We start from the raw sequence: 23901 nt of genomic DNA, 5'->3' as shown, positions 1-23901 counted from the left end.
CGACAAGACAAATGGAAAAACCTGATGTTTCAGCTACAGGAGCTTACCGTGAATACCCCAAGCAGATAGAGGAAGTGAAAAAACGACTGATTGCAAACCATCACTTGGGGGCAAATGAAAAGTAACATCCTAAACATGTGTGCTTGTAAAGTAGCTATTATTAGGGGTTGTGATTTTGTGTATAAAACCACCTGTATTTACTAGCTAGTTGCTAATAAGAAGCTATGCCTTGTATTGTATAGATTTGTCACTTGTAAAAGAGATGTTAAGAGTATGGAAATTTGCAGTAGCTGCTAAAAAATGCTAAGGCAAAAGCTAGAAAGATTTTAATACAATGGTAGTGTTATAAAGCAGGTAATGGAACAAATTAAGAGGGGGGGAGAATTCCACTGGTAAGAAATTTCTTTGGCTGGTGCCTCACTGCCATCAGCATCTTCAATATGCTACTGCACCCTGTAATAGTTACTCTGCTAATGTAAATTTGTGTGTGCCTTGCTGTAGTAGCAACCTGTTACTGGATGAAGCAGGTGAAACTCTGCACTGACAACAAGGTACAAGGACTGAGGCTGAAAAAAGGCCTGCTACCACAATCAAGGGCAAGACTGGGTTGGCCTCTGTGTTTGCCACCAAGAAGAACCTTTAGCTCCACTGCTGGCTGCAACCTAGCAGGCATGGAGCGGTGGGGACGCATGCCATGCCAGACCTTAATGTGAAGGATGGCCTCCCCTGTTACCAGAGAGCCGTACAGGAGACAAAAGGGGCAAGCCCGGCAGCCTGTAGTTGGCATATATTGGAGATATGATCTAGCCCAAATCCCCTGCTCAAGTAGAGTCATCCAAACCATATATAAAACAAAGGGGGAGATGTGGAGACAGTGTTCTCATGGGAGAATGTATAATTGGTACATAAAATCTGAATAATCCAGAAAGATACAGCAAGGCTGTGAGAGGCCCAAGGAAGCTTAAGCAAGCAAGATAAGAAGAAGCTAGAATTCACTGAGGTAATGAGAACTGTGGACTGTTGGCAAGCTTTCGAGGTCAAGTTCCCACACCTCTGCTTAACCACTTATATGCTAGTTGCAAATGGTCTTCAAGACATGTATCCAATCATAATATGCCAAATCACTGTTAAGTGCATGTAAGAAATAGTATTTAAGGGGTTAAGACTTTGTAATAAACAGCTTTTGTCTGATCATATTGATCTCTGACTGAGTCCATATATTTTCTGCGGCAGGGAGACATTACTGTGGGGATCTGTTGCAGCCCGCCTGATCAAGGAGAACCTGTGGATGAAGCACTCCATAGACAGACAGGAAAAGCATCATGCTCACAGTCCCTTGTTCTCATGGGTGACTTCAACCACCCTGACATCTGATGAAAGGACAGTACAGCCTGGCACAAGCAATCCAGGAGGTTCCTTGATTGTGTAGACGACAACTTTCTTCTGCAAGTAGTAGAGGAGCCAACAAGGAGAGGTGCCATGCTTGACCTCGTGCTCGCCAACAGGGAAGGGCTCGTTGGAAATGTGATGCTCCAGGACAGCCTTGGATGCAGCGATCATGAGATGCTCAAATTTGAGATCCTCAGGACAGTGAGAAGAGCGTGCAGCAAGCTCACTGCCCTGGACTTCAAAAGAGCAAACTTTGGCCTCTTCAGGAACCTGCTTCGGAAGGTTCCATGGGATATAGCCCTAGAGGGCACGGGGGCCAAAGACTGTTGGTCGATATTCAAGGATCACCTGCTGCAAGCTCAGGAGTGTTGCATCCCAACCAGAAGGAAGTGCAGCAGGAGGGCCAGGAGACCTCCTTGGATGGATAAGGAGCTTCTGAGGAAAATTCAATTGAAAAAAGAGGCTTATAATAAGTGGAAGCAAGGACAGGTGGCATGGGAAGAGTACAGGGATGTTGTCCAAGAAGCTAGGGACCAGGTTAGGAAAGCTAAGGCTCAGTTAGTATTAAACTTACCTAGAGGTATTAAAGATAACAGGAAGGGATTCTACAGGTACATAGCAAATAAAAAACAGACTAAGGAGAATGTAGGCCCCCTCAGGAAGCTCTCAGGAGAACTGGCTACACGGGATTTGGAGAAGGCGGAGGTTCTGAATGACTTCTTTGCCTCAGTCTTCACTGGCAAAGGCTCTGACCAAACCACCCAAGTCTTGAAAGGCAGATGCAGGGACTGAGAATGAAGACCTTGCACCCACTGTAGGAGAGGAGCTGGTTCGAGACCATCTTATTGTGTGCAGTTCTGGTGTCCTCAACATAAAAAGGACATGGAACTGTTGGAACAAGTCCAGAGAAGAGCCATGAGGATGATCAGGGGACTGGAGCACCTCCCGTATGAAGACAGGCTGAGAAAGTTGGGGCTGTTCAGCCTGGAGAAGAGAAGGCTGCTTGGAGACCTCCTAGCAGCCTTCCAGTATCTGAAGGGGGCCTATAGGGATGCTGGGTAAGGACTCTTCCTTAGGGACTGTAGTGACAGGACAAGGGGTAATGGGTTAAAACTTAAACAGAGGAAGTTTAGGTTGGACATAAGAAGGAAATTCCTTCCTGTTAGGGTGGTGAGGCACTGGAAAAGGTTGCCCAGGGAGGTTGTGAATGCTCCATTCCTGGCAGTGTTCAAGACCAGGTTGGACGAGGCCTTGGGTGATATGATTTAGCGTAAGGTGTCCCTGCCCATGGCAGGGGGGTTAGAACTAGATGATCTTAAGGTCCTTTCCAACCCTAACAATTCTATGATTCTGTGATTCTGTATTTTCCTTTCCTTAAAATTCTGTTTGGATATGTAAATTCATCAGTCTTTGCAATAAGATACAATAAAATTTCATTAATGAATTACTTTACCCCACCTTTTAAGAGAGAAGTTGTATAGAATTGAGTAGAGGCTGCCACTTCTTTAATATTTTCATTGTTTATAATCTGTGGTCTTGAGGCAAATTTTATCAAGCAAGTGTCAAATTCTGTGCTTAGCACAAGAAGCTGTTCCAAATATTTTAAATCAGTTTTAATCTGTTTTCTGGAAGGAAATTTATTTTAGCTATTGTCCTATCTACATGACATAATATAACATCCTTTGCTTAGAATTATTATCAGAAAGGAAACTGTGGACATATGTGAAAGCCTTCATAGACACTTTTTCATACAGTTTTTGCTCCTGGAATCTACTGTTTATCTTTCCTTTCTTCTTAAACTCATTTAATATTCCTTAAGTTTCTTAGAAAATTAGTACAAGTTTATTTAGCAGTACTTGGAAGTGGCCAAGGTGTTTAGTATTTATTAACAATAAATATTAGCTTATGTGCATAAACACGTATGCATGCATACATAACTTAGTATAAATTAAGCAAATTTATTTTAAAACCAGTGGGTTAACATTATCTACATCACTAATGTCTATGTGATCATTTTATACGGATGACAAGGGACATAAGAAAATATCCTAAACTGCACAGTATGTCTGGGGAAGGAGAGAATGTAGAAATAAGACTTGAAATGATACCAGATTCCACAGATCCTGCATGCTCTCAGAAGAGGAAACTCTTTGCAATATGGAGGAAAAGTCCTTAAGTATTCTAACAAAAAATGAGTTTATTCAGATGTATAAAGACCTGGTAGCACAGATTGCTCATTCATGGCATCACCACATGTATCCCATTCACAGTATTTTTTAAAATACACATTGCACAGTGATGAGGACCACAGTACTATAACAGTACCCATAATAACTTTGTACTAATGGAAAACTGCCCTTAAGCTGTTTTTCTATGAGCCAGTTAAACTCCCAATGTGGCTAGATCACACTGAATTTAGAACAGAAAGAAGCCATGCTGTTAAAAGTCTTAGCTCTACATAATTTTTTGTCCTTCCTGTGTGATGCTAATCTGAATGTTTTTAGACAGGCAGAGGGTCATCTCACTTGGTTTTAGCTATAAAAGGCCACGTTTGTGAATTGCATCTCAGAAGTTGCCTAGATTTCATGATCCATTATAGCTTTTCTAATCCAGTAGGGGAAAAATTCTGTGAAAAATTCTGATGATCAGCTGGAGGATCATCTTCCTTGAAAGGGAGCCTGAATTTGCTCTTGGATGTTCAGTGTTAAATGGCAATTTGCTAGATGACCTAAAACTGAATCTTTTCTATATTTTGTAAGACACAAATCTGCTAAAATGTAGTTTGCCTTGGCTAGCAACTGAGTTTTCAGTAATCAGGTATAACTGAGCAAAGTGAAAGTGCCTGTATCTACAGTACTCTGCTGTTTCTGTTACAAGTATTAATGCTGCTTCTAAAAAAGTAGCTTCAGATATTCACAAATATGTAAAGCATGGAGGAAATATCTCCATAAGAAAGTCAGTAAGCTCTACAAATCAGGTGTTTAGATATTCCATCAGTAGTTATGCTAGCTAGTCCTTTTTCAGTGTACAGTTCTGTTCACATACAAGCACAGACAATTTCACTCATATAATTCAAAATCTCTATGGTAAGTCAGTAGAAAGCAGGAATTGGAAAATATGATGAGTGAAGTGATAAGTAACTAAACACAAGAGGCACAGAAAAGAGCTAAGGCCTTTTGAGCTCTCATGACACCATTCAATTACAGTATAGGATTTTAGAAATAGCATCTCAAATACACACTGTCCTGACTGGGTTTAAACCATGACACACACTTACTGCATAGTTTAAAAGAAATATTTTTTAAACTAAAAAAAAAAAAAGTTCCAAAAAGGAAAAGGGAAAAAGAAACCCACCCTGCAAAATGTTTTTTATTTTAGGAGGCAAAAGCATGTGGCTGGTTGATTGTGCAATCTTTTATAACTGACAAATTCAGTTTAAAACCATAAAGCCTCCAGCAAGGTGGTATAGCAGATAAAGGTCCAATCATTCATTTGTGAGAATACAGTTCAAGTCTTATAATTTGTGATCCCATATAAAATGCGCTATACCTCAGCTCCTTCTCAGAATTTTAAGTAAGAAAATACTATGCTGCGTGGTTTAGAGACCAAATCCTCTTCAGAAGGCATTAGCTCAGAAGCCATAGGTTATATGAGACAGAGAGTGAAAGAATATCTAGAACGTCATCTCTTTGTTGTTGGATACATTTTGGCATGCATAAATGTAGATTCTTTCAGAATGTCAGACTACCCACCAATTCCAAGTCCAATACACATATCCATCCTAATTTGAATGATAGTGACACATGGATTTCTCTTTCCAGCTTACAGAGCTACTGGTAAAGTGAAAAAGTGTTTGTTTGGAAGCAGTAAGATGAGTACTGCTTTCTCAGTCATACAACTACATGTACAGCCTCAACATCCCATAGGTGACCACACACAATTCTTAGCAGTTTGTGTTGATCTACAGAACAACATTCTGAATATATCCACAGTATTATTTTGAAGCAAAACTTTTTAGTATGTGACTTCTTAGACTCAAGGTAATTTCCATATAAGCTTCCTTAAATCTGCTGATTTGCAGGTTGTGAATTTGGGATATGACATAAGATTTAATATGAGACCAACACTTTGTTCTGGCAATTTACTGCACTTCCTAATAAAACTGGAAAATAATTTGCTGACAGCAAACTAGTGGCAGGTGTGCTTTAGTGTTGACAGCTGCATTTCTGACATTGATCACAGAGAAACCATACTGTTCATGTCAGAACATCTGGAAAATTTGATCAGATTTCAAATGGGCTGTCTATTATCATTTCACAGATTAAGGGGAAAAAGGTATTATACTGCAGTGTTCATATTAGCACACGAATAACTCATTAACACATTATCTGTAAAATATTTTAAAAACCCAAAATATTTTAACCCCCCCCCCAAAAAAAAATACCCAACAAAACAAAACACGCAGTAAGAGCTCTTCAGTAAAGTACCACTAGATAAGGATATTTATTTATGCTCGTGTAGTACCCATAGGTACTTTGCAAGACTAATAATACAGAATGTATGCCATAAGTAGTTTTCTGAACTACACAGTTTTATGAAGGCTGAATGCATCTCTCATCAGAACAGCCACTAAAATGATAGGACCCAAATTCCCTGGGGCATCTGTTGTCTTATTTCAGAAGAAGCAAATTAAATATCAGATTACACTGAAAGAAATCAATATCAAAAGCATAACCGAATAGTAACATTTGTTACATGACATGTATTTCACCATCCTTTTTTAAATAGAACCAATCTTCTCCTGGTGCAGAACTACATATGAGTAGATTTTGGAAATTATGTTAGAATGAAATTGGTGATGTGGCAATGCTACAACAGCCAGTGAGGACTGGGTGAGGACGAAATCTTTGGCTGACTACTGGCACTAACCCAAAAGTACCTATCCGGTCCATTGCTGAGCTTTGAGAGTTTTCCTGCTTCCCATCAGGAGTCTATAAATGCTTTTACTTTGTTTGCTTGTGTTTCAGAAATCAACCAGAGACACAAATATGTCCCACCACTGCCATACACAGTCCCTGTTAGAGTTCAAATCATAGCAAGAGGTTCTAAGTACCATAGTGTGCCTGCTTTCTCCACCTTCCATCTCCTCCAGGCACGATTGCATGAGCTGATGCCATTTCTTGTTCACTCTACTGCTATGGAATTTCAATGGCACTACCCTCTGTGGGTAGCATCAATTGATAGGGTTTCAGCACATTTGCCTACATTATGCACCTCTCTCTTGTCTTACCCTTTCTCCAGATCTGCAGCCCTGTAGTGGGGCTTTCATCTATTTACAGGAGTTAGTCTCAGATTCCAGCCAGTTTTGGCACTCTTCTATAGCCCTCACAATGGCCAGAACTCGAAAGTACTAGCTTTTCTGCTCCAGATCTAACCACTTGTTCTTTTGCAGTTGAAAAATTGGATCAATATTGCATGTAGACGAGCAGTCACCTAACTGAGGAGAATGAAGATTAAGAGACTAAATGAACCTGCAGCCTTACGTAAATTTCTGCAAGAACATGAATGGCTATAAAACAAAACAACAAAAAAAAAAGATATAGAAAAATACAGCCATTAAATTTGCAATACTGAACATATATCTGATAATAGGGTTTGAAAAGAGAAATATCGGTCATTAAATATAATAGATTCAGTGATTTATTAGGATATTTTTTTGTTACTTGTGCCAGCATAATAAGGCAGAAGAGTACCATTGGAATCGTTAAATATTTTATCTGTTTGTGTTCATCTGATTTTGTTATAAATGCTTGTAGTAGCTGCAAGTGCAAAGATAACTAGGTCATGTGCAAACACAGGAGCAAAAAAATCATAAGCAAGGACAGATGAATGAGATTTAACTACAAGTAAATAATTCACTTTTACTATATACCTGAATATTGTAAAAATGCAAAGGACCAGGATGCTGTAAACTTGATGTATCTGTGCCATTTTAAAAGCCTTGAAGACCAAATTAAATTTCGGCCTAAACATTTGTTATAACCCTCTTTTAAGATGTCTGCTTCCTAGATTATTGAACAATAATTAGAATATCAAAGGTTTTTACTTTATATTGAAGAAAATATGGTGAGCTGCTAGCACGTTAGTACACCAAGGTTGAGCCAAGACACAAGACAATTCTCACCAACTCCAACTAGAAGTGAGAGCTCTCCAGATGAAGCAACTTAATTAAGGGTGAGTGACGGCTTCCAGGCTAGACATTTATTCTATGAAATTGCTCTAATTTCTAAGTTCTTCTTCCTAATAACATCCTTGTCAAGTTTGATCTGTAAAGAAGCTAGAAAAACAATATTATTTAGGAAAAAAAATGCATCTTGATTAGAGGTCAAAGAAATAGTTTAAAGCATTAAAACTGAATCTAACCAGAGTTTTGCTTAATAATTTTCGCCACGATGTATCTGGCGATGTATCTATATCTGTATTTCACCACGATGTATCTGTATCAGGTACCTGGCAGAGAAATAATCTGCCATGTTTATGGCAGAGAAAACAGAGAAATAATCTGAAAAAATGGGTGCTATGAAGAGAAAGAACTATTCATGAAATGATGCCTGCAGAAAGTAACACTAACATTCAACAGCACTATATAGAAAGCAAGAGAAAAGCCACTCAAAAACATAAGGCAGGAGGGAAGATGACAGAACACTGACATAAAAATAATGCAGCCTAACTGCTGTGTGTATTTTCCCTTTAATGGAGTCCCTTTGAACTGGACACGTGTATTGCAGTACACATGTGGCACCATCAGTCAGGGCACTCATGTACAGGACCTGAAACATGTAAAAAACTGAGGCATATAGTTCTTTTTTTTTTCAATTCATCTATTTTAGTACATACTTAAAACAAATAAATCGGGAATACAGGGAATTAGAACTCTACCTGAGAAATGTTCATGGTTCAGGATTTGTATATCTAGAAACCAACAGAATACCGAATGACCCAGGATTACTGAGGGCTATGGAAGAGAAACACCAATTCAATAATTCATGGCAATTTCAGTATTACCCTCACTGCAATGTAGTAATATATATGTATAATTTTGTAAGCCATCTGTGTTTGGAAAAGAAGAAAATCTCTTCAGTTCTCTGAAAAGTTTTCGAATTATTTTGGCTCAGCACCTTCTTTTTCTCTGCAAGGTGCATGGCATCCTTTCTAAGTTGTACTTCAGTTCTTGATAGATATTCCTAAAATTTAGAAGCAAACAACCACTACAACACATAAAAATCAGAAAATTAGAATAAAAGAATCTGTTAAACCAGTCTTCCTTCTCTCCTCCACAGGAGTAACTTGCAGCTAAGTTTAAAATTTAAATGCACAAAAATTACTTGACATTCACTGTACTCAATAATATTTCAGAACTACAGACATGGCCAAAACCTGCCTAAACACTGGTTCCCCATTCATAGCTAAATGGTGCTCTTTATTTCATTTTCAGTTGTTTCCCACAACAACATTCCTTTTTAGTTTGTTATGTCAGTGACATTAGTATATTTTAAAGACATTTTACACACATAAGCAAGAGAGAGTGAAAGAAATGCACTGCTGCATTTATTACACTTCTGCCACATATGCTTAAAGAACTGAAGAAAGGTAGAGAAGTGAAAAAGGATTAGCATTGTTCCTTGAAAAGTGGATAGTAAAAATGACTATGTACCTTTGTGAACAAATATGTATATTTTGATGTAGGCATGCTAAATACTGTGTGATGGTTCACACATCACAGCAAAGTCCTTGTGATCTGCAACAAGGAGAATGCCATGCGCCACCTGCTACTGAGCTAAAGGGGCTGTTTTATCGTTTTTCACGCTGCATGGTCAATTGTACTGAACATGCTTTGTGCAAAAGTCACCATGCCAAATGCTGTGCTGTCATTCTTTCCTGATCAATAATTACATCCTTGTAGTACTTTGATTATGACAGAATCAAATACTAATGCTCAAAAGCTACACTTAATAAGACTTAGTTTACTGTGTTGCCTCACCAGTGAATTACCTCCCAGATCTGCCCTTCATAGAGCAACTAGTATTTCCCTATAAAGCTGAAGTGTCACTCCTTCATCCATATGTTGTATTTTGGGAATTTATTTTCTCTTCAGATTGGCTTGCTAGGCTGAAACAGAGTGAGAGAGTAACTTCTACTCTGGTTAGCAAGGTGCTTCTTAAGGCCCATCACTACAGCAGCAATGTGTCAATCCCTTCACAAAGATAGAGACCTGCCTGAGAGCAATGATAATAGGTCATAACAGGCTGAGCTACTGAATCAAGAATGCAACTCAAAGTTATTTGACATCAGTGTCTATTCTATTTTCTCTATGCATGGGCGGATTGCTTTGGTTGGAAAGGAACATGGAGATGGCATGACATATCATCATGGTTTGATATATTTTTACACACATAATTTTACACAAACCATTTCTTGGGCTTTGCTTTTGTTTTGAGAAGATTAGCAAGTGGCCTACTGGTTTACCTGCCACAGAGGAGGAGAAAAGAAAGTTGCCATAACAGAAACAAAGGGAAAGCTTATGTTTAGGATAGAATGTGGAGGAGAGTGGTCTTTTGCCTTACAATGGGGGTGACATCTGTTCTACAGAAATACTATGCACTATATCTGTCACACTCTCTAATTACGTTTTGTTAATTTGGTGTCATTAGTTGGTTCAGAAATGGGAAAATAAGCCTTATATCTAGTAAAATCTAATAAAAGAGGCAAACCTGGACTGATTCTCATCCTGCTTGAGGCGAAGAAACATGTTCAGAAGAAGCCTTTGTGGCAGGCTTGCACTCTCATGTAGATTCAGTTTCATGGGTTTGGTGGACAGGGAAGGAATATTAAGTCTGAGATCTCTAATAATGTTCCAGAAACAGCTTTTTGTCTGGGGACATGTCATTTCAGTGTATGTTTTCTTTGGTTTAAACTCTTCTGTGCTCAAGCAGCAGAAATAAGGGAAACTGTGGCACAACATTTTACAACCTCGTCCCAATTTTCTTTTAGCCTTTTAGGATTTTTTCAGGTTGCATGGCCTTTCCCACAAGTCACTAAGGTTGGTTAGGATCTGTCTTAATTCAGTTCCATGATCATGTTAGGATCATCTACACACATTAAGAATTACATTATTAAAGATGTGTTCTGCATCTAGCAGTATTTGGGTACTGTCATCCCACTGTTTTCTTCCTCACAATAAAGACTACAGGATAATTCAACAAAAGCAGAAGTGCATGTTGTGCCTTTCTGAGTTTTACATATCAAATCACAAAAAGAAAAGGAGAAATTATTTAAAGCAACATTTCCTCCCATGATTTCTTTAAATTTACTAGAAAATTTAATTCATCTGGAAGAATACCATCATAGTTACTATTTTCAAATGTACATTAGGAAAAAAAAAAAGAAAAAAAAAAAAACTGGGTCTAGCTGTATCTGGAAAAGGTGGTGTTTGCATTCCAAGGGTGCAAACTACCAGGAGTACAGAATTCTGTTTACCATATTAAAGCGACCAGAAAAAAACCCCACAGAAATATAAAATACATTGATATTAGTGTATAGTTCTTTAAGATGCTAAAGGTAATTGCCATGTTTAAAGTGTCTAGAAATGGATAAATATAAATGGGTGACAACAGTGTGATATTAAAAAAAATCTTTTACAACTCTACCATAGCATCCTGAGCCTGATACTGAAAAAAAAACCAACCACGAAACACTAAACCCCAAAACAAAGGAAAATCCAGTGTTCATTTGCCTCTATAGATTTGTTGTGGTTTAGGATGAATTCATTAGTAATGAAAATTTATAGCCTGGGTTCCATTTTGGAAGAAAGGTTTTTCTAGCTTCTTGCCAAGACATAAAATCTTCGAATCATTGAATAGTTAGGGTAGGAAAGGACCTTAAGATCATCGAGGTCCAACCCCCTTGCCATGGTCAGGGTCGCTTTGCACTAAACCATGCCACCGAAGACTACATCCAACCTGGCCTTGAACATAGTCCCACAGAGAAGTTTCTCTTCAATATGATATCCACTGCACATTTATTGTACTATTTAACCTAAGTATTCTGAGATTTGAAGAGAGAAGAGATACAAGCAACATAAAGAAAACTTCATACAACAAACTAGGCCTCAAACCTGCAAAATCTTTGTCCTATTAAGTAATATTTTCACTCTTTACTTCATGAAGAACTATACTGCACAAAGGGATTAACAGGTATTTCGTTATACAGAGTATATCACCTATCTCTTAGGTTAAGAGAAAAAGAAAACAATAATTAAATTATGTAACAAAATGTTGCTCATAAAAAAATGTGCTTGTGTCTCTCTCTGTTTAGAGAAGGCTGATCTCTAATAGCCACCAGTTTGAATTTTTTTTCTCCACAACCTTTCACACATGTTCAGGTACAAAAATGTCCGTCTGCTCTAGTCTCCATTTTCTTCACTATAAACTGAGCATAGCTGATTTGTGTGCTATTATTCTGCTGGTGTTTACAAATATGTTAATTTTATAAATTGAATGCTGTCAACTATATATCACAACAATCATGTATGTTTTCTGTGTATAAAAGAGAGTGGCTTGTATTGAAAGGAAGTGGATCAGAGAGCAAGGTTACTTAAGAATAAAATTCTAGTCTCAAATTCAGAAATAGCAGTCACTACCAATTGTTATCTCCTGATGAGAATGGTGGTTTACTAATAATATGTCATGTAAAGCTGACATATTGTGTCCTGACTTCCACTCAGATACACAATGAAATATCATCCATTTTATTACCTTTAGAATTATCTACTTTCTGTTGAAAGAACTTCTGCAAACAAAATATGATTCAAAGTTGTTTTCACAATGCAGGTTACTTATATTTTGTTTTCCCTAAATCCTCATTATTGATAAAATAACCCAACAAAAGCCCAATCTTGATATCCCAGTCCACACATAGTCCAAATAAATAAAAAATTTTGGTGCAGATACAAACTTTGATAAAGACCGATAATGTTATCAGCAGTCAAAAGGACAAGTCATAGTACATAAATGCCTTGCTTTTGATACAGCCGGGAAAAAAAGTCAGACAGAACATTATACCCTAGAAATTGCATACACACATTCAGATGTGTTGCAAGCAAAGCCTTATGCAATTTGTTAACGCACAAACATAACTGAACTGGGAGGAGAAGAAAGGACAAGATTGTACTTGAAAAAAATGTCAAAAGTATGCAAATTGTATAATTTTCATTTCACACATCCACAAAAGTATGTGTTCTAATATATGAGAGGTGTTTTCTTTCTTCCTCTCTAGTTCAGTTTAATTTTTAAATGGGATAAAAATTTCTAAGGAGTTTGATTCAGAACTGCAACATTCTTTTTTAATTTTCTAAAAGGTTGGTTGAATCTGACGCATAACAAAATATCAGAAACTTAACTTACCTGGTAATTAAGTCTAAAGCTATAAAAATTTCATTTGTTTTCAGATTTCTTCACTATTCTTTTCCACTTTTCCATTTCAGTGTAATACAGTGAGCTGAGTGGAACAGATAATCTGACTGACAGAAGCTGGAAGTTATATTAGAAGAAAAATTACCTAAATCTTTACAGCCAAACCAACAACAGAAAAATCATGTTGAGCCAGCTGGAACTTTGACCTGACTCAGAATCCCATAGCTTATGCTATGTTCTTGAATGCATTTATTAAATGAACCAATTATTTTTAATTGGTGTTGCAGATAAAATAATTTTACAGCTTTTTGATTAAGACCGGTATTGCATTTATTTGTATATTTATTTATATAGTATCTAAGTGATTTTCTCCTAAAAATGCTGAAGTACTCAGCTGAAATCAGATATTACTGGACACATTAACCAAGTGAATGTAGATTAATGTATTGGCCACATCTTCTTTGAAAATAAGGCCCTAAATCTTTTTTCCTAAATCTTTTTTCCTAAATCTTCTCTGTCTATGCAGAAAATCCTGTATTTGTGGGATCTGCCATCCCAGGTGGACTTGAAAGAAGACTGGATTTTCACTATATGATTTTCCTATTTCTCCTATTTCTACATAGCTTCTTCTGAGCATAAAAAAACAGAAAAACTCATCTGCAGAACATACACATGCACACTCATAAAAGAAAAGTTTTCCCTGAAAAGAAAGGGATTTTTATCCTAATATTGAACCAGAGCTATGAAGTCTTGAGAAAAGAAAGCATGTTGGTGATATATCTTCGCATAACAAGCTCTAAAATACTATTTGGAAGGCATCCATAACTCCATATGAAATAAAAATGTAGTTCTTGTCCTATTTCAGAAAGCCAGTATTAATCAAATTTGAGCTGAATTCTTTACAGACCTGCACATACTGACGAGTCATGTGATAGTTTTAAACTTTGACAGAGTTTGTTTCTTTCAGGAGCAGAAGTTGGATGAAGCTTAAAAGGCAGGACATTATCCTTTGATGCGTATGTCCTGTAACACAGTAACAGTAAATACCCAGTGTGTTTTTTATTCTACATTTTCACTATTAATTTTACATGACCAGATCTCTGATAAACTTGTTCTTTAACAGCACTCTCACTCCTGAAGCAATGTAACTATTTTCTCTGTTTTCCTACTGAATAGAAAGTAATAAGAAAATAAAAAGATACAACAAAGAGTGATTAAATTCTGGTTTCTAGTATCTTAAATTAAAAAAAAAAATCTAACACTGCATATAGCATTTATAAAGTTCTTTAAAATTTTATGGAATTCCTTCATTTTTTAAAGGAGTTGCATAAGGTGTTGACTAATTTATTTTATGTTCATTAAAAGCTCAGTGAAAATAGTTCATACTAAAGACGATATAAATACCTACGTACCTAAGAAAGTATAGCTTGTGGACCTGACTGACAAGGACATCTGTGTATGATCAAATTCACTAGAAATGTATGACTTTATTTACAGGTCACTGTCATTAACAGCAGTTTCTTCATAAGGTTTTAGAAAAAACATTAATGCATAAATTTTGTTGTGGGTTTTTTTTGGTGGTGTTGTTTTTGTGGTTTTGGTTTGGTTTTCTTTTTTTTTTTTTTTTACTAAAGGAAAGGTAATAGTTACCTTCAATAAAAGAGTTCTCAAATTTATCCCTGATATTATCTTATCAATTACACAATTACGGCTATATGAGTCACTAATTTTCTATTCCAGCATTATAAGATGGTAGTACAGTACCTTTTGGTCCTGAGTGAAAAACTCCTTCAGAGAGCTAACAGACCTCTTCTGAAGCAATGCAAACCTTTCAACTATGTTGCATTTTAAGTCATCTCTGTTTCAGATATCAAGTAATAATGTTGGAGTCTGGATGAAAGAAGCTGTTTTGCCTTTAAAGAATAATATATGTTTCCAATTCCACATCCTTTGTAAATGGGAGCAACTGAGCTTACATAAGCAGATACTGACATGGCCTTTGAACATAAGGTGATAGCTTCAAACTATTCTTTCCCCTTACCTGTAGCCTGAAAGCAACCAACTATATTTGCATTTAGTGAATTGCCAAAGAAGTTCAAAGATATGCCAGAAACTTGATGTACAAATAACTGAACCATTGACAAAGGTACCCAGCAGTGTGCAAGTTACCAGTAATTTGCAGGGTATTGGGAAATGCATCTATGTCACTCATTGAATACTTTATATAGTGCAACTGCAGAAATTGATTCAAAAATTAATGCCTATTTAGTAGTATTACACAATCATTTCTTACTTGACTCACAGTTTAGTTTCTGAGAAATCCTTATCTTCTCGAATTTTCAAATCTACTGATAGCCCTGTCTCTTTATCCATAAACCCTCTTTCTTGGTCTGTAAGCAAGTTTCAAGGTGCAATACTGCTGGATGAAACTAACAAAGTTCTCTATAAAGAACCAAATATAACCAGCATTGCAAAACCCTGAGGATCGTAATGTGGATCTCTGATTTATTTGAGAAGAGATTTACTCCTACTGTACATTTAGCTTCATCCACCTGAAAATGAAATTCAAACTGCCTTTTCTTTTAAAGCTGATTTTAACTTCAGAAATAATCCTACTCTCAAGAGACATGATGACATTCTCAGAGGTACAAAAGGCAGAATATCAAGATTGTATAGCATCATTATAATGAAAATTATCCCTTGGCTGTGGCCATGGTAGGACACTTTAATCAATACTTTCAGAGTATGCTTACTAAAAAATGAAATCCATCTCCAACATAAAAGCTTTTTTTTTTTTTTGCCACATCTTATGCAAGTTGGTTAACTTTTCATTGGTGATACTCCTTACTAAAAAATTAATTTGGTGACTACATTGTGTTTTGAGTAAAAGAAATAATTTTTAGGTGATAAATTTTAATCTTTCAGAAGCATAGAAGATGTTTCAGAGAGAATGTCACAAAAGTAAAACAATCACAGACCTCATTCCCAATTTACATGCAACCTTTAACTTTTACCATGGCATGACCTGCAAAATCTCTAGCCATACCGTTTCACATGCTAGTGAATCTACTGCTAAGAGTAGTTAAAAGATAATTGTTGAATTGGCTTTTTCTGTATTACTACACTTAGCATGCTTGAAATTTACATTAAAATAAGTAGCTCAGAACTTTTGCAGTGCTTTTAAGACAACGCCTGTCTCATTGGAAATGTATAAATATACAGAAGCATGCATATCTATAAAGCACAAAGGCACATTTAAGGATTGAACAGGATCAGATCTAGAATGCATTTATAAAAATTAATGTGCCTTTAAACACACATACACATATATTTTTCTGTTTATTTATATGTAAATAAATAATCAGAAATAAGTTTTTCCAAACACAGTATTAAATGCAGTATCTAACAGCAAGGGTTTATAACGAAAATACAAGCATACCTGTATTCATATACCTGATAATTTATGGCGCAGCATTCAGAAGTATTCAGGTAAAATGGCATTTTAAGTTTACTTCTGCAAATTCTGTCTTCAAAAATACCCTTAATTCTTTGTAAACAGAAAAAAGTTTTTTGCTTTTTTTTTGGTGGTATACAAGTTTTCTAGATCAGACTATTTAACACTTTTTTTTTTTTTAATTATGACATTTCTGAGACTGTAAATTCTGATGTTTCTCCCAACAGATTTATGGACAAGGAAATTATTTTCCTAAGTGCCAGGTAGTAGAAAGAGGTATCACAAGCTGAACATAAAATAAAACTGAAACGCCCAATCCTTGTCAATTTCCTTTCTTGATGTTGCTTTCACTGACATAAAACTACCACAATGTGAGAAAGACAGTTATGGACAATTATCAGAATCATTCAGTTGCTTAAAATTCTAGGAGTCAAGAAACATCCTTCAAAACTTCTCTGGTTACCTATTGCTTTTTACAGACTTATCTCAGATTATCTGAAAGATTTCCTGGAAAGAGATGCTTGTTTCTTTCCATTGTATTTTAATTAACAATTATCTCTAAAGGAACATGTTGCATGTTTGATTGGATGACTGATGCTTTTTTTGAGAAATTTGGCCAAGATCCTGAACCTTTATGTTACTTCTTAAATCACATGAGGCAATAGAAAAATAAAGTGTATGAGTGGAAGGACTTGAAAAAAAAGAAATAAAAATCTAAAGCAAGAGTGGACTTTTAAAAATCATAAGAAGAAATGGGTAAAAGAAGAAGAATGTTTGGGGTTTTTCTGTTTGTTGGGGTGTTTGGGTTTGGTTGATTTTTCTTTTGTTTGGGGTTTTTATTCCTTTTTTTGTTTTATAGAATACCAGGTTGCAAGTGACCTCAGTGATCATCTGGTCCAATCTTGGACAAAGTACCATCTAGACAAGATGGTTCAGCACCCTGTCCAGCCGAATCTTTAAAGCCTCCAATACTGGGGAACTCACCACTTCCATGGGGAGATTATTATAATGGCTGAAAAATTTTCCTCTTGTTTCAAGTCAGTACTTCCCTGGGAGTAATTTGTACCCATGAAAAAACATCAACACTGGGATAGAAAAGTTCCTGATACCAGTTTTCCAATGAAAGACTAATTTTCATCCACTGATTTAGTATCAGCTAATGTTTCTTTTTCAGATAAAACCTTCATAGAATCATAGAATAGTTAGGGTTGGAAAGGACCTTAAGATCATCTAGTTCCAACCCGCCTGCCATGGGCAGGGACACCTCGCACCAAACCATATCACAGAAGGCTTCGTCCAACCTGGTCTTGAACACTGCCAGGGATGGAGCATTCACAACCTCCCTGGGCAACCTGTTCCAGTGCCTCACGACTCTAACAGTAAAGAATTTCCTCATTATATCCAATCTAAACTTCCCCTGTTTAAGTTTTAACCAGTTACCCCTTGTCCTATCACTATAGTCCCTAATGAAGAGTCCCTCCCCAGCATCCCTATAGGCCCCCTTCAGATACTGGAAGGCAGCTAGGAGGTCTCCATGCAGCCTTCACTTCTCAGGATGAACAGCCCCAACTTTCTCAGCCTATCTTCATATGAGAGGTGCTCCAGTCCCCTGATTATCCTTGTGGCCCTTCTCTGGACTTGTTCCAACAGTTCCATGTCCTTTTTACGTTGAGGACACCAGAAGTGTACACAATACTCCAAGTGGGGTCTCATGAGAGCAGAGTAGAGGGGCAGGATCACCTCCTTCATCCTGCTGGTCACGCTCCTGTTGATGCAGGCAAGGGTATGGTTGGCTTTCTGGCCTGCAAGCGCACACTGCCAGCTCATGTTCATTTTCTCATCAACCAACACCCCCAAGTCCTTCTCTGCAGGGCTGCTCTGAATCTCTTCTTTGCCTAGCCTGTAGCTGTGCTTGGGATTGCTCTGACCGAGGTGTAAGACCTTGCACTTGGCATGGTTAGACTTCATTAGGTTGGTATCAGCCCACCTCACAAGTGTGTCAAGGTCCCTCTGGATGGCATTCCTTCCCTCCAGCTTATCAACCAAACCACACAGCTTGGTGTCATCAGCAAACTTGCTGAGGGCACACTCAATCCCACTGTACATGTCACTGTCAAAGATGTTGAACAAGACCGGTCCCAACACCGATTCCTGAGGGACACCAGTCGTTACTGGTCTCCAGCCGGACATTGAGCCATTGACCACAACTCTTTGCATGCGGCCATCCGGCCAGTTCTTTATCCACCGAGTGGTCCATCCATCAAATTGGTGTCTCTCCAATTTAGAGACAAGGATGTTGTGTGGGACAGTGTCGAATGCTTTGCACAAGTCCAGGTAGATGACATCAACTGCTCTACCCCTGACCATCAGTTCTGTAGCCCCATCATAGAAGGCCACCAAATTGGCCAGGCAGGATTTCCCCTTAGTGAAGCCATGCTGGCTGTCACCAAGCACCTTGTTGATTTTCATGTGCCTTAGCATGCCTTCCAGGAGAATCTGCTCCAAGAATTTGCCAGGCACAGAGGTGAGACTGACTGGTCTGCAATTCCCTGGGTCATCCATTTTTGCCTTCTTGAAAATGGTGGTTATATTTCCCTTTTTCCACTCATCAGGAGCGTCACCTGACTGCCACGATTTCTCAAATATGAGGGCCAGCGGCTTTGCAACTCATTCGCCAGCTCCTTCAGGACCCGCGGATGGATTTCATCAGGACCCATGGACTTGTGCACATTTCGGTTTTTAGGATGGTCTCGATCCAGTTCCTCTCCTACAGTGGGCGCAAGGTCTTCATTCTCACAGTCCCTGCATCTGCCTTCCAAGACTTGGGTGGTTTGGTCAGAGCCTTTGCCAGTGAAGACCGAGGCAAAGAAGTCATTCAGAACCTCAGCCTTCTCCAAATCCCGTGTATCCAGTTCTCCCGAGAGCTTCCTGAGGGGGCCTACATTCTCCCTAGTCTGTTTTTTATTTGCTATGTAACTGTAGAATCCCCTCCTGTTATCCTTAATATCCCTAGCCAAGTTTAATTCTAAGTTTCAATTCATAAGATTGATCACGTCACTATTAAGTGAAGGGGGAAGTTGAAAGCATTAATTTATTAAGAAATATTTTTTTAAATTCATATATATTTTAATTCCTTATTTTTTAGAAAACCTATTAAGATGCATAAAATCAGTACTACTATTTTAATGGTGAAAATGCTACTTAGATTTGTCTGTTCCTCTTGTTTAAAGTATTGATTGCAAATGAGCAAATTTGGCATACCACAAGCTTTTGTTTAAACTTCTGTCTCAACAAAACTCTATTCAAATTTCAGATTTCAGATCTGATTCAAATCTTGCAAGGATTCCTTGATACTTCAGCAGCTGCCTTTATTCTTCTCAGTTCTGCTTTAGTCATCTGCATCATTTTTATATGCACAGATTGCAGGCCAATAAAACAATGTAATCTCTCTACTTTCTGTAAGAACATTCTCTGACAAATCAGATACACCTACAGTTTCCAAACACCACTGGGGAACATCCCATGTCTAATTCCCATCATTTTAACTGTGTCAATTTGTGAAAGAAATTAATTAGGCTATTTATATTTATAGTTTCAACAGATTAGAAAGATTACGCTACCGGAAATGAGCCCCTTCTATAGTAAACTTCTATCAGCTGTATATTTTAATTTCTCCACGTATGCTAAACAGAAGTGATGTAGTTTAAACACATAGTGGGGTTTTATGGATTCCCCTATAGAAGTTGATTGTTTCTGTTGCTTATCATTTGATTCCGATTTTTTTTTTAAATCACACAAAATCTTACTTTATCATAATTTCATGGTATATCTCTGTTGTCTCCTATATTCATAAGCATAAAAAGTGCTTTGACATGGTCACTCAAGCCATGAGATATCATGGGTTTGCATTACTTCTTTCTTTAAAAATAAAGCTTTGTTATACATGAACCAACCACAAGTACACACATATGCTTGTGCGTATTTTATATAGCATCAGTTGCTCAAACGAAGAAAACAATCGATCACCAGTAATCTTATATTAAGTAATATAACAGTGTTATTATGAGAATTCTCTAACACTTCGTTGTATTGCTTCTAAATACTTTTAGGGTTTTCACAATCACCAGATATTAACAAACTTAACAAGGCAGGTATCTCTACAGTTAAGAGTTTTGCTAATATTAGATTGATTACTCCTACAGCATTTCTAGGAATGCAGGTCCTTTATAGGAATCTGAATAAGCCTCATACTCCTGTACACACTTTGATATCTGCAAAAATAACTAGATTTTGGGGGGTTTGGAATTTAAAAGCATTTATAGACTTACAATACACACCTGTTAATCACCTATTGCAGGGATGATTCTACAGCTGTGTTGTGCAGAATGTGGAATAGCAATAATCAACTGCTCAAGAACTATGAGAAAAAGAGAAATAAAAAAATCATGGAAAACCAAAAGAAACAGGATGGAAACAAAGCCCACCAGAACTGTTGAAAAATTAAGAAAAACTATTTTATTTGAATTTTTAAAATTACTACTACAAAAGCCTAAATTTCAGACATTCAGGAGAAGCTTCTGAAACAGAAATATGCTTTAAAGCTCAAAAGTTGTAACTCAGTACAAAAAAAAAGTGGCATGGTAAAATGTATCATTTCTAATATGGTACTTTTTAAACTACTACTTTCACACAATGAGTGGAATCACAAAACAAAGCTGACAGATCTGTTCTCCTGTGCTTAGGTTTCCACTGTCTAGGAGCATTGTTTGCTGCCCATGTATGCAAAGTACAATGACTATTTGTATTATACAAACAAGGTTTCCTCACACATTTGATCTCAACTGCATGCTAATCATATTATCCCTTATTATAAAACAAGTACTCTGTTATCTTTAATATTATGAAACAAGTTTAAAAGTCAGGAGAATGATAATCTGTTTAAGCTTCTTTGTCTCAACAGCTTTATTACTTAAATTATTTCAGCAACATGCTAAAGAGCAATGTACTTCATTCAAATGACCATATTATACATGTTTCTCCAAAACCTTACTATATGGAAGAGAGAAAAAAAAACACAAAACTACAGTAATTTTTCTTTTTAACAACTGCCTTGTATCTCACTCCCCAAAACTGTCACATTAAACTTCTGATAGTAGGAAACCATTTTGATAAAACATACAATGTCATGGGTTTACCACCTACTACAGCTGCTTGGCCCTTATACGTAGCTAAAAGATGGCTTCTCACACAGGAATTAATGCACAAAAATGCAGTTTATGTCTGGAGAACTTCTGTTGGTTTTACCTATTGGTGCTTCTCTGGTTCATGTTCTCTCTCACTTTGAAATTATGTCAGCTCCTGAGTCTGATGATTGATTTTAACATTAGTCCCAAAATGAAACATGGTCAAGTTACACATGTAATACTGAAGTACAATTACGTCACTGTCTCTTTAGTCAAAATATACTAAACCAAATAAACAAATAAACAAAACATACAAACAAATTCATTTTCCGGTTATACAGTAAGGAAAAATCCCTTTTCTCTCACAACCTCTTGAAACGAAAAGGGTTTAATTAATAACTGATATTGCCAGTTGACGTTATCACAGACTGGGTAGGACTTTTTTTTTTTTTTTTAATGCTCCAGGAAACATAGTCATATGCTGGAATAAAGATATTCACAAAACTATCCAAATTCAAGATAAAGAAATAACAAAAATTATTACTCACCCTGAGCTTGCCAATTTGGAACTCAATAAAAAATTCTCTATCCTGAGATCTGAAAAACATTGAATAAAAGCTTTCTATCACCACTAACAATAAATTATTATAATAAATATTTATACATTAGGTATACAGATAGTTCAATATTGGAAATGGGTAATATAGATATAGGTTATACAAAAGTCAATTGGCTTAAACCTTTAATAGTCTGCTTCAAAATAAGCACATTTTATGTCAGAAAAGCAGCCTGATAAAACCTTAAGCTTTCAAGTGTGCTCAGTCTTTCTCTCCCTATCCCCCAACAAAGTCCTGAGCAAAAATTAGTTTTAAGCTCTCTCCTGGTACTGAGAATTTGTGAATTTCCATGGAGACTGATAAACTCCAGGGATATCTGAATTGAAGAAGTTCAGAATGTACACCAGAGCAGTTCAAACTGTGACTTGAAAAGTTTACTTGAACATAAATAGCTCCTTTAGAAAACAAATTATTTTAATGCTTAGAAGATATTAAAGAAAAATAAATCAGACTGCATTCTAAAATTCTGGTTCTAAGAGTAGAAAAACAAAATAATCAAAATAATAATAGAGGATATACATTTCATGTTTGAAAGGGATCAGAATGCTCTGTGACGGCAGAAGAAAGTGCATCAGGGTAAAAGCAATAGAGAATCTGACTGAGGTAGATATTTTTGAATCTGGGGATGCAAAAATGGATTTTTTTTTCTATAAAAGCAGAGGAAGAAAACATATTAGCACAGCAAATCTCCTTTATGATCACCAAATACAAATGATTCATTCATTTCACAGACACAGATGCGTTTCTTTATAATTGCTAAGATTTGTTAAATTTATCAATACTATAACCATGGTTATTTCATTAATAAGGCTGGAGGTTACCCATTAGCTTAATAAGAACAATCTAAAATTGATTTTCCTGCAGCAAATTAGTTTTCAACTTTTTGTCTACAGGCATTTTTCTTTTTCCAGTACAACATTAATGAAGATTAATGCTCAAAATTTAAAATCTGGCAAATAAATATTAGACAATACATGAAGTAAAAACACATTCATTTGAACAATAAAAAAAAGGAAGTATAGAACAAAATGCATAAACATAATATTAAATTTATTTTAGTTTTATGCTAATGGTAATAAATATATAAAAGAAGTAGTTAAATTACTATAGTGTTAATCTGCATGCTTTGGAGGAAATATGTATGTCATTGTAACCTTAAATTTATTCAAGACATCCTATTAACAGGTTATCCATTTGGTGTTTGCTATGTTGCCAAGTTCTAACAATTTTTCCATAGTACTTCATTAAAGAAATTAGTTTTGCCTTTTGTTTTTTATGGGTTCTCATTTTACATTTTTGGTGTGGGTTTCTGGTGTTGGAGATTTTTTTGTTTGCGTTTGTTTTTTTTTTAAAAATCTTAATCAATAAATGGCATATTCTTTTTCCAGGCTTGAGAGGTGGGCCTGTGCAAACCTGAGAAAGTTCAACATAGCTAAGTGCAAGGTCTTTCACATGGGTTGGGGTGATCACAATCACAGCTCCAGGTTGGGCAGATAAACGGTTCAGGGAAGACCTTAGGGGAAGGACTTGGGAGTGTTGATTGGTGAGAAACTGAACATGAGCTGGCTTCAGGGTGTACTCACAGCCCAGAAACCAATCATATCCTGGGCTGCATCAAAAGAAGTGTGGCCAGCAGGTAGAAGGAGGTCATCCTTCCCCTCTACTTTCAGAGCCATGGTTGTTTAGTCTGGAGAAGGCACTGAGGATGTTTTCTAGCAGCCTTCCAGTACCTAAAGGGGACCTAGAAGAATTCTGGAGAGGGACTTTTTACACAAGCATGTAGTGAT

General features: G+C 36.7%; 1 protein-coding gene across 5 annotated transcripts in view; it reads right to left on the bottom strand.

The window, feature by feature from the left end:
• PTPRD (protein tyrosine phosphatase receptor type D) overlaps nt 1-23901 on the bottom strand; it is a 1311464-nt gene that overhangs the window by 727749 nt on the left and 559814 nt on the right. For all 5 annotated transcript variants that reach the window (XM_062609059.1, XM_062609064.1, XM_062609063.1 and 2 more), the window contains one exon: nt 22046-22094. The gene's annotated coding sequence lies outside the window, so the exon portion shown is untranslated. The remainder of the gene's footprint in view (nt 1-22045; nt 22095-23901) is intronic.

This window comes from Pezoporus occidentalis, unplaced genomic scaffold (assembly GCF_034315485.1).
Source record: "Pezoporus occidentalis ecotype Australia unplaced genomic scaffold, CSIRO_AGI_Poc_V1 ctg133, whole genome shotgun sequence".
Lineage (NCBI taxonomy): Eukaryota > Metazoa > Chordata > Aves > Psittaciformes > Psittacidae > Pezoporus > Pezoporus occidentalis.
Note: the sequence above shows the minus strand (reverse complement) of the source record. Positions and strands in the feature narration are given on the sequence as shown.